Genomic DNA, 12,865 nt, shown 5'->3' on the forward strand with positions numbered 1-12,865 from the left:
AAACAAGCAGGGGTTACTATTCTTACATCAGATAAGGAGGACTTCAAGCCAAAAACTAATCAGAAGAGACAAAGAAGGTCATTTCATACTGCTTAAGGGAATCATCCATCATATGATCATAAATATTTATACCCCAAACAATGGAGCATCTACTAACATCAAACAAACCCTTCTCAATATTAAAAACTAAATAGACCACAATACAATAATACTGGGTGACTTTAGCAAACTTCTCCCAGCACTGGATAGATCATCCAAACAAAAACTAAGTAAAGATTGTACAGAACTAAAAAATATAATTAAAATATGGACCTAACAGGCACATCTATAGAATATTTCATCCAGCAATGACTGAATTCACTCTCTTCTCAGCAGCACATTTTCTAAAATTTCCATTTTTTAGGTCACAAAGCAAATCCTAGCAAATACCTAAAAAGAGAGAATACCCTGCATTCTATCAGATCATAACAGAATAAAATCAGCAATCAATGATAAGATAAAAGACAGAAACCATGCTATCACCTGGAGATTACATAATATACTTTCAAATGATGAATGGACAGAAGAAATCAGGGAAGAAATAAAAAAAAAAATACTTAGAAGTAAATGAGAATAATGGCACAACATATGGAAATTTCTGGGACAGTATGAAGGCAGTTCTAAGAGGAAAGTTAATAGCACTGAGCTCATATATTAATAGAACAGAAAGATACCAAATAAATAACATTATATCTCAAGGCACTAGAAAAAGAACAACAAACCAACACCAAAACTAGAAGAAGACAGGAAATAATTAAAATCAGTGCCAAAAATCAATGAAACAAAGTTGGTTTTTTTTTATTGAAAGAATAAACAAAATTGATAAACCTTTAGCCAGCCTAACCAAAAGAGGGAAAAAACTAAAATTATCAAAATCTGAGATGAGATGAAAAAAGGAAATATCACCACAGACACTCCTAAAATCCAGAGGATCATCAGAAACTTTTTTAAAAATGTATACTCCAATAAACTACAAAATCTTGAAGATATGGACAAATTCCTAGAGACATATAATCTACCCAACTTGAGCCAGGAGGACACAGAAAACTTAAATATCAAGAAATGAAACTGAAATAGTCATCAAAAGCATTCCAACAAAGAAATGGCCAGAAACAGATGGAGTCTTGGCCTAGTTCTACCAGAGTATTACGAACTAATATTAATCCTCCTCAAATTATTCCATGAAATAGAAAAGGAGAGAATTCTGCCAAACTCATTACACAAAACCAGTATCACCTTGATACCAAAACCAGACAAAGACACATCAAGGAAAGAAAACTTCAGACCAATATCCTTGATGAACACAGATATGAAATTTTGTAATAAAATGCTGGCAAACTGCATACAAAAGCACATGAAAAAGACAGTGCAACATATCAAGTAGTTTTCATCCCAGGGATGCAAGGCTGGTTCAACATACAGACATACATAAATGCAACTCACCACATAAATAAACTTAAAAGATAAGAGAATCACATGAGTATCTCAACATATGCAGAAAAAGCATTTGACAAAGTACAGCACCCATTTATGTTTAAAACACTAGAAAAACTAGGAATAGGAGGAGTAACATTGTAAAGGCTAAAATGAAAATTCCAAGGCCAACATTATTCTGAATGGAGAAAAACTAAAAGCATTTCCTTTAAGAACAGGAACAAGACAAAAATGCCGACTTTAACCACTACTGCTCAACAAAGTCCCTGAAACTCTAGCCAGAGCAATTAGGCAAAAGAAGGAAATTAAAGGGATACAAATAGGAAAAGAAGATGTTAAATTACCTGTTTGCTGAGGGCATAATTCTATATTTAGATGACCTAAAAAAATGCCACCAGAAAACTTCTAGAACTCATAAATTAATTTAGTAAAGTAGCAGGATACAAAATCAACAACCACAAATCAATCACATTCCTGTACTTCAATGAAAAAATCTGCTGACAGAGAAATTAGGAAAAGAAATGAAGGATCTCTACAATGAAAACCACAGAACACTAAAAAAAGAAACTGAAGAAGACCGTAAAAAATGGAAAGACCTCATGTTTTTGGTTAGGCAGAATTAATAGGTCAAAATGGCCATAGTACCAAAAGCACTATATAAATTCAATGCAATCAAAATTCCAATGATATCCTTCACAGAAACAGAAAAGCAGTCAGGAAATTCATTTGGAAAAAATAAGAAGCACAGAATAGCCAAAGTAATCCTTACCAAGAAAAGCAAAGCAGAAGGCATCACAATACTGTACCTCAAATTATACTACAGAGCAACAGTAACAAAAACAGCATGGTACTGGCACCAAAACAGGCATGATGACCAATGGAATAGAAAACACAGAAACAAACCCATACAGACAAACTTATCTCATTAGACAAAGGAGCCAAAACCATATGTTGGGGGAAAAAACAGCCTTTTTAATGAATAGTGCTAGGAAAACTGGAAATCCCTATGTAGTAGAATGTAATTTAAACACCTACCACTCACCCTGCACAAAACTCAACTCAAAGTGGATCAAAGACCTAGGAATTAGACCAGAAACCCTGCACCTGCTGGAAAAAAAAAAAAAAAATAGGCTCAACACACCAATACACTGGCTCAGGAAATGATGTCCTTAACAAGACTTCCAAATCGTAAGAAAATAAAATTTAAAAAATCAACAAATGGGATGGCATCAAATTAAAATGCTTCTTCATAGCAAAGGAAACAATCAAAAGTATGATGAGAAAGTCTACAGAATGGGAGAAAATCTTTGCCACCTATTCTCTGGATAGGCCATTAATACCCAGGATATACAAAGAACTCAAAAAACACCAAAAAAATAAAAATAAACAATAACAACGAAATACCCCAATCAATAAATGGGCAAGGGAACTGAAGACACTTCTCTCAAAATAAGAAATATGGTCAACAAATGTATGAAAAATGTTCAACATCACCAGCAATTACAGAAATGCTAATTAAAACTACACTGAGACTTAACCTTGCTCCTGCCAGAATGGCAATCAAGAATACAAGTAACAATAAATGTTGGCAAGGATGTGGGGAAAATGGTACACTCATACATTGCTGGTGGAATTGCAAATTGGTACAACTACTCTGGAAAGCAGTATGAAGATTCCTCAGAGAACTTGGAATGGAACCACCATTTGACCCATTTATCTCACTCCTCGGCATATACCCAAAGTACTTAAAATCAGCATCAATAGTGACACAGTCACAGCAATGTTTACAGCAGCTCAATTCACAATAGCTAAACTACAGAACCAACCTTAAATGGCCTTCGACAAATGAATGGATAAAGAAAATGTGGTATATATATATATACACAACGGAATATTAGTCATAAAATAGAACGACTTTATGACTTTTGTCAGTAAATGGATGGTTCTGGAGACTACCATGGAAAGCAAAATAAGACAAACCCAAAAAACAAAAGGTCAAATGTTCTCTCTGATACGTGGATGCTAAAACACAACCAGGGGGAGGGGAGAAAAAATAAAAGCTCAGTCAATTAGACAAAGGGGAATGAAGGGAAGGAAAGGGTGCAGGAATAGGAAAGACAGCAGAATGCCTCTGACATAACTTTCCTATGTACATATATGAATACTCCACAGTTAATCTCCACATCATGAGCAACCACAAGACTGGGATCCTAATTAGAGAAAGATGTACTCCATGTTTGTATAAATGTCAAAATATACTCTACTATACTCTACTGTCATGTATAACTAAAAAGAACAAATAAAAACACACAAGCCAAAAAAACAAGGCATGGAACCACCATATGACCCAGCTATCCCAATCCTTAGTATATACATCCAAATGATTTAAAATAAGCATACTAAAGTGACACATCCACATCAAAGTTTACAGCAGCACAATTCACAATAACCAAACTATGGAGCCAACCTAGGTATCCTTCCATTTCAACAGATGAATGGATAAAGAAAATGTGGTGTATGTGCACAATGGAGTATTACTCAGCCATAAAGAAGAATGACTTTATGGTATTTGCAGTTAAATGTATGGAATGGAGACTATCATACTAAGTGAAATAAGCCAGTCCCAAATGTCAAAGGTCAAATTTTTTTCTCTGATATGCAGAAGCTAATCCAAAATGAGGGGAAGTGGGTTAAAAAAAAGAAGAAGAACAGAAGAAAGACCAGTGGAGTAGACAAAGGGGAACAAAGGGAAGGGAAGAAAAAAGGGATAGGGAAGATTAGTGGAATGAATCTGACCTAACATTCCTATGTACATACATGAATATGCCACAGTGAATCTCATCATCATGTATACATATACATATATATCCACAAGACACTAATTAAAAAAAAAGCTATAAGAAAATGGCAGAAAGATCAGTAGAGGGAAGGGTATGGGGGAAGAAGGAGAAAAGAGGAAAGGGAGATACTAGGGACTGAATTAGAACAAATTATATTTCATGCATTTATAATTATGTCAAAATGATCCTATTGTAATGTATAACTAAAAAGAATCAAAAAAATATGTAACACAAAAATACACCTGTATTGTTGGTCTTATGGTGTGCATAACTGTAATACACATGACAACAAAAGGACCAAAAAGGGAGAGGAAAAAGAGATAGCAGAGGGAAGTTCTATAATTTATCAGCATTATTATTCTGAAGGAGACTGCAATTGTTTAAAATACATATTGTAATCACTAGAATAACTACTATGAAGTACCATAATACAGCTAAATAAATCAACAGAAGAATTAAAAAGGTATACTAAAAAATATTTAACACAGTTATTAAAAGAGACACAGGCGAAAAATGAAAAATAGAAAATGACAGATATAAGTCCATAATATCAACAATTACATCAAATGTGAATGAACTAAACAACCCATTCAAAAGACGAAGAATGTTATGTTGGATCAGGAAAACAAAACCCAACTATGTGCTGTCTATGAAATACATCTATAATTCATGGATGTAAATAGGTTAAAAGAAACATGATATGAAAAACACATACACACCCTTAACAGTAACAGAAAGCTAGAGAGGTCATAGTACCAAAATGACAAAACAGAATGGAAGACCAAAAATATTACTAAAGACAATGAAGGACATTTCATAATTAAAAATAGATCACTACATCAGAAAGATATAATTATATGTGTTTATGTATCTAACAAAAGAACCCCGAAATACATGAAACAAAAAATAAAGAGATACAGACCATTCGACAAAAATAGCTGAAGTCTACAATAAACGATGAAAGAAGACAGAAAATCTGCAAGAATATAGTGGACTCCACTGACCTTATCAATCGACATGATATAAATGACAGAACATGCCACTCAGAAACTGTAAAATACATACCTTTTCAAGTACACATGAAACAGTCTCCAGGTCAAACCACACACTAGATATCAAAATAAGTCTTAGTAAATACAAGGGTTTAAAATCATAAAAGAACATTATCTAATTAAAATGGAAATAGTGGTATTCAATAGAAAGAAATCTAGTAACACCTCAGTTGCTAGTAAATTTAGCAATGACTTCTAAATAACTCATGGATCAAAGAAAAAAATCACAAAGAAATTTTTTACAATATAGTTTGAACTGAATGAGTACAAAACATAACAAATATAGACAGGATGCAACTAAAGCAATGTTTAGAAGAAAATTTACAGCTTTAAACAACTGTATAAGATGAAAGGTTTCATATCAATAAGCTACCACCTTGAAAAACTAGACAAAAAAGAGCACAGTAACACAAAGCAAGGAAAAAGAAAAATACCATTAAGAGTAAAAATCAATGCATTAGAAAACACAAAAATAAACAAGTTGTACCCCATTTGTTTACAATGAATCAAAATAAATAAATTTCAAAAAACAAAAAAAAAATATTTGAAGGTAGCTCTTAAAGAACTTAAAAAAAAGAAAGAAAACACAAAAATAGAAAACAATGAAAGAAAAAGTTGGGTCTTTGAAAGGTGATCAAAACTGACAAACCCTTAGCTAAGTTGACCAAGAAAAAAAAAAAAAAAGATTAAAATATCAAACTCAAGAACAAAAAAGGAAGAATCTTTATCAACCTTAGTTTACAAGGTTGTTTGTTTTTGTTTTTTAACAAGGCAAAGTGATACACACCTATAATACCAGCTATTCAGGAAGCCAGGAGAATCACAAGTCTGAGGCCAGCCTAAGCAACCTAGTAAGATGCTGCTTCAAGCTGCCTCAAATTAAAAAAAATTTTAAAGTGGGGGAAGGGTGGCTAGGAGTATAACTCAGTGGTAGAGCACTCCCCTATCATGTATAAGGTCCTAGATTCAATACCTAGCACTCCAAAAAAAAAAAAAAAAAAAAAAAGTTGAAAATTCTGAGGACACAAGAACAATGTTCATTCCATTACAAGAAACTTGTTGTATCATTCATATAAGAAGGTATCAAACAAAAGGCAGGATTTCCAGTAGATCTTAAAGGATAAAATAATGTAATCAGGGGTAGAGAAGGGGAGGAAAAGAAGGGTGTGTAGTTCGAGAAAACTGTAACTGAACTGGATGAAAAATCAATATTTAAAGAATGCCTACTATATTGGGCTGGGGTTGAGTCAGTCATTACTACTTCTCTTTTTTGACTCTACATGACTGTGAAACGATTATTTTACACATGAAGACAATGATGACCAAAAAATTAAGTAAGTTGTCTGAAAAGTCAAATAGCTAGCAAAGTATATAGCCAAGAGTCTTGTCTTTGACTTCAGAATTCAGGTTCCAAAGTACATACTCTTTCCTGTTATACAACTAAGCAAAGACTTAATCTGTTTTCATTTTCAAGTTCAGATCTCTGCAGAAGACATCTTTCTACGGATGTGTTTACACTGATAGTGCCACACACAGTTTCTTGAACAATTTCAATCAATAAACTAAATGTAATATGCATACTTCTCCTGACTTTCAAGACCTGACTTTGGTTTTCCTCATTACTCTTCTTCCCCATTTACCCATTACAAGTTGATTTTCACCCTTTTGATTCTACATACTATCCCTAGGAATGTCATCTATATCTAGGATCTCAACTATCACTATTGCTGATAACCCCTGATTCTGTCTCTCCACCTCCAACACATTTTTTCTCCCTAATTTTCCCTAATTCTCTTCAGGCCAGATTGAATACTTCTCTAAATATGCTCAAATAATATTAATTCTAATTAGCATTCCTCAGTTGCACTTCTAGGTTAAGTATCCTTCCTACTTAACCCAGAACACATTATCAGTTAGCCTCAGAGCATTTACCACATTCTATTACAAGTTACTTTTTACTTTATCCATTTCTCCTAGTAGACAAGATGTCTGAGACAGCACGAAGTGTTATTCTCAATTCCCCCAGTTCCTAGCATAGTGCAAGATACACAATAAGCACTAAAATAATTAAAAGCATACAATTTCTGAAACAAGTCTTTATTTTTCAAACAGGAAAATAGGCCAAGAAAGGTTAAGTGACTCACCCAGTCAAGGTTGCATCTCCTGAACCACGACTCTCTTCCCAAAAAATGACAGTACCTATGAAATTATGCTTACTGACCTAGCTTTCCAGGAAGCTCCAGAAGTAATACAAAAAAGTTCATCCCAACTTCATCCACTCCAGCTGGCTAAATCAGTTGTACAGAACTCTGATGTTAATTTTTACTTAATAGTTTTTCTTCCCAGAATAATTTTAGTTGATAGTCTTTTCACATGTACTTCACATACACTACAATGCAATTCAATACATATTTATCACACATTTCTTTGTGAAATACAATGTGCAAAAAGTCATAATTTGTCAACACTCATTCTGTGCTTTTTAACAATCTCTAAAATACCTAAACCAAAATGTGATTCAGGTAACAAGATTAAATACTAACACTAGAGATAGGCACTGCAACTTCATCAGGAAAATCCCTATAGTCCCAGAGCCACTGTTTCCAATGGTTGCTATGTATACTGCAATTATGTTACTGGGCAACAACTCAGAAACTAGACTGACAAACTCACTCAAGAAACAACTGAATCAAACCAAGATTTATAAAATGCTTAGACTCAATTTCAATTTTTACTATCTGCAATTGAAGTAACTCTTTGTTATAAGCATCAGACATAGGATTTATGGCAAGATTCTGGAAATTTCAAAGACCTATTTTGAGGATGACAAGTTCTTTCCAAAATGGAAAGAGCAGGTTTAGGTTCCTCCTAACTTTGAATTTAATCCAAAAGCACTTTGAAATCACAATATACAGAAAGCAAATAATTGGATACTCTAGACTTTTTCATGCTGGATTACAGCTCAAACTTACAAGAAATAACACTAGACTTGACAGTCAGAGATCTCTCCATGAACCAGAGGGCAGTACTGATGAAGGATGGATAGATGTAGACAAAGATATATTTCAGAGAACTGCTAATTTATGAGAGCTAGATGAAAGTATTAACATACGTTAAGTTGTGACCAGGTCAAAAAGTAGGACAAACAGAAACTCAGGAGAATGATACAGAAGGATTAGGAGTTCAAAGCCAGCCTCAGCAACTTAGCAAGGCCCCAAGCAACTAAGTGAGACCCTGTCTCCAAAAAATATATATATAAAGGGGGGGGGGATGTGGCTCAGTGGTTAAGCATCCCTGGGTTCAATTCTAGGTACAAAAAAAAAAAAGTAGGATGGAAAGGAGTAAACTGGGGAAAAAAGGATGGAAGGAGGGTACAAGAGGAGGGCAGAGGGGGAAAAACAGAGGGACCCGTTTTTTTTTGTTGTTGTTGTTGTTAAACTTAAGATTCCATTAAGGAAGAATAAGGAAATTGACCCAACTCCACACCCCACATGGGAGTAGTGCCAGCATGCCTGAGGGAATCCCTCCTGCTGGTACTGTCATGGGAAATTCTCAAATATTCACTTTCTAGGAATAGAGCCTTTCCCTTTGATTTCAATAAATCCCCACTTTTTAATCCCCTTTCTTGTGACTTACTGTTGCCTTTCATAAGTCAGTTGCTACCCTCTCTAAACAATGTTCTCACTTCCCCTATACTATAGAATGGGGTAAACGTAGAAATGCATATTCATCATCTTTAGGAAACATTTATTCAGCAGTCTCCATATAGAAGAAACTAAGGATAGAGGTTACTGAGATTTGGTGTGTTGCCTTACATAGCTTACAATCTATTAGGAAGGCAAGACAAAGTAATATAACAAAGTATCAAATAAACAGGACTCACAAATGTGTGTTATAGCCAGGCAAATGGCATACCAGAAACTCAGGATGATAAGGCAGGAGGATAACAAGTTTGAGGGCATCCTTAGTAACTTAGCAAAGTCCTGTCTCAAAAATAAAATATAAAAAAGGTCTAGGGATTTAGCTCAGTGGCAAAATATCTCTGGGTTCAATGCCCTGTAACCCGCCCCCCACAAAATATAGAATTGTGGAAGTCATGATGGAATTGAACCTTATAGAAAAGTTACAATTTAGATTTTAATAAAGAAGGAAAGAAATCAAGAACATAAAGCTTGGAATGGCAGGCAAGAAAACTAAGAATTCACCTTAAATCAAGAACCTCAAGTAGTAAAACTTTTTTATACAACTATATATATGTGTGTGTGTGTGTGTGTGTGTGTGTGTGTGTATATGCACATTCTCTAGAAGTACACACACATTAAACAAGGTAAGAAAATTACTTACCAAGACTAATACATTATGTATAACAACATTAAAACCAAACTCATTTACTTTAGGCAAAGAGACAGTGTCGGGAAATTTTTTGACAATTCACTAATCTTTCTGTTAAGACTCATGCTTCTGGGGCTGGGGTTGTGGCTCAGTGGCAGAGCACTTGCCTGGCATGTGTGAGGCACGTGTGAGGCACTGAGTTCAACCCTCACCATCACATAAAAATAAAAAAGGTACTGTGTCCATGTACAACTAAAAATATTTTTTTTAAAAATCATTCTTCTGGCCGGGCTCAGGAAGATCCCAAGTTCAAGACCAGACTCAGCAACTTAGCAATGCCCTAAGCAATTTAGCAAGACCCTGTCTCAAATTAAAATATAAAAAGGCTGGGGATGTGACTCAGCAGTAAAGTACCCCTGGGTCCAATGCCCAGTATCAAAAAAAAAAGAATTATTCTCCTAAGCTTCCTGAATTAGACATTCCTATGACATAATTCCATAATTCTGATTTCTAATTACTAAGGACTTTATCACACAACACAAATTATTCTTGATTTTTTCTTGTCTTGCCCAACTTGTGAATATTTCATTATTTCAACATCAGCAAATCGGGAGGGGGGGGAGCCTACAGATTTTAGCAACACAGGAAGGGTATTAAGTACACTTGAAAGTTCCTACTCCCATTAGTATCAATTCAATTTTAAAAAGGTCATTTGTCTCACTGTATCTCAAATCTTCTCACATACTTACTTGAAAGGCTACTGCTTTCAAAAGATCATTTAAAAAGTGCTGAAAACTTAGCCAGGTGGGCACAATCCCAGGTGGGCACTCAGGAGGCTGAGGTAGAAGGGCAGAATTGGAAGCCAGACTCTAAGCAACTCACCAAGACCCTTGTCTATAAATAAAATATAAAAAAGGGCTGGGGATGTGGTTTGGTGGTTAACCACCCATGGGTTCAATCTCCAGGACCCAAAACAAACAAAAAAAGCTGCTGAGAACTTGCCATAAAAATTATATAATTAAGGGTTAAATGAGTGGAGAAAGTGTGAGCTTACAAGCTAAATCAAGACTTAAAGGGCTGGGGATATAGCTCAGTTGGTAGAGTGCTTGCCTCATAAGCACAAGGCCCTGGGTTCAAATCCCCAGCACCACAAAAAAAAAAAAAAAAAAAAGACTTAAAAAGTACTTGTAAATAATCAGTATTTCTCCCAAATGCTGTAGGTTACTCTAAATTGCTACTATGCTATTATTTGAAAATAGTTCTAAATATAGTCCACACACTTAATCTGATTAGAAAATACTGAAAATAAGAGGAATATCCAACATAATCTGTGATAAATCAGCAAAGAACAACTCAGAATCACTAGCAACTTTCAGAAGAGTCCTGTACAACACTGAAATTTAAAACATTTTAATGATTCTAAACAAATTGTGTTTGAAATCAAACCCAAATACAAAAGGTGAGTTATTAACTATAACCACCTAGGCTCATGAATTTAACTCATGAATTTAAAGAATAATGAACCCACATAATTGTTGGATACATTCAATCATGTTCTAGTTGAATATTAGATTTGTTTACAATGTTGCTTGGTAACAGAAGCTCTGCTTTAACAGCCTACTCAGTTTTAGACCTAAAGTAGTGTACTCAATCTGAACAGATTATAAATGTATCATACATGAAAAATTCAGAACAAGTTTCTCCGTATCCTAGACTTCTTTGAAAGTATTTGAAATGGCTTCATCATTACAAGTAATAAGCCCAAAAGCTTTTAAAGAATTTGTCAATGGGTATTTTTAAGAGCAAAGTGTCCATTTACTATGATCAAAACTTGGACACTAAGGATTTACGAGAGTATCCATTCAAGTCCAAAATACACTAATGTATGTTAGAAGTTACCTCAGCACCCGCAGACGTCAATGCTGAAACTGTCAAGGCCAAGGAAAATGGTACCATAGCTTTTTCATCACAAATTAAAACTGAAGGTGCCAAACCATGCCAGAGTCCATCAAACAGCCCCAGAGGGAGTTTCACGCGCATTTAATTGGCTACAGAACAATTCTCGCAGCCTGCTTTTCTAACACGCGGTCCAATTACTTTACCACCAAGCAACAAAAAAAAGGGAGGGAGATTCAAGGGCAAGCGGGTGGGGGGCGGGGTGAGTAATCCAAAATATGCACGCGACTCGGTCCCTAGAAAGGTTACGTACCATTCTCCCACACGGTCCTTGCAACGTGCGCGCAGAAAACTTAACCGTGACGGGTGTTCTGGCCACATCCGCCCCGGGAGGACACCTCCACAGCTCCAACCACCGGCACCCACTCAACTCTGCTCGCGGAGGCATTGGTGCTGAGAGATAAGATCCCACGGCAGAGGTGTCCGCCCAGCCCGCCAGGTCTGGCGAGGTCCGAGCGGCCGCTCGCGCCGCAGGCTGCAGTACTGGAGTAGGAGGACCGAGAGGGACCCTCAGGCTCGGGACCCTGGGGAAATATGAGGTGTCCCGAGAGAGCTCCGAGAATGGAGAGGGCGGCCGCGAAGAGGCCCCGCTCCTCCTCGGTGGTCAGGACCCCTCAAGGATGCGGGACCGGTCCGGCGCCGACGCGCGGCGGACGCGCCAGCTCAGCCAGACGCCCACCACAGCTCCGGGCCGCAGAGCCGACCCGGTCCCGAGACCCCGCGGCGGGCGGAGCCGGAAGTCCCGCCCCTACGTCGACGTCACGGACGCCGCGCGCATCGGCCGCGACTGGAGCCGTTAAGATAGAGGAGGCGGACTAACCGCCGAGGGAGTCGAGGTGTCTGCGGCGGGAACGGCGTGGGTAGGGTGGCCGCAGAATTTCTCCCGAGCCCGAGGGAATGGAAAGTCGAGCCCTGGGGGCGCTGGCTTCCAGGAGGAAGGGCGACGCGCGTCGTTGGAGCGGGAAGCCGGGCACCCTGGCCTCCGCCCAGCGCGGCGTCCCTGGGGGTGGTTGCTCTTCCCGCGCCTCGCTTACTTCTGCCCGCTCTTGCTACCCTTTCTATCCCGAGGGCCACTACTGTCCGCCATGCCCGCCTGCCATCCTGTCTGCGAGCACGTTTTCGAGCTCACGAAGTCGTCTGCCCGCGCCTCCGCCGTGGGGCATCACCCACGAGCGGGGAGTGGGCCCGTCGTGCCTCGAGGGAACTCCCAGG

At 37.4% G+C, this 12,865-nt stretch overlaps 1 protein-coding gene across 3 annotated transcripts in view; it reads right to left on the reverse strand.

The window, feature by feature from the left end:
- Window positions 1-12,400, reverse strand: part of Cep83 (centrosomal protein 83) — a 129,195-nt gene extending 116,795 nt beyond the window's left edge. For 2 of the 3 annotated variants that reach the window (XM_047548417.1, XM_047548416.1), the window contains exon 1: window positions 11,907-12,400. The gene's annotated coding sequence lies outside the window, so the exon portion shown is untranslated. The remainder of the gene's footprint in view (window positions 1-11,906) is intronic. The other variant, XM_047548415.1, reaches the window with a different exon arrangement.
- Window positions 12,401-12,865: the final 465 nt, after the last annotated feature.

Source organism: Sciurus carolinensis, chromosome 4 (genome assembly GCF_902686445.1).
Source record: "Sciurus carolinensis chromosome 4, mSciCar1.2, whole genome shotgun sequence".
In the NCBI taxonomy this organism is placed as follows: domain Eukaryota; kingdom Metazoa; phylum Chordata; class Mammalia; order Rodentia; family Sciuridae; genus Sciurus; species Sciurus carolinensis.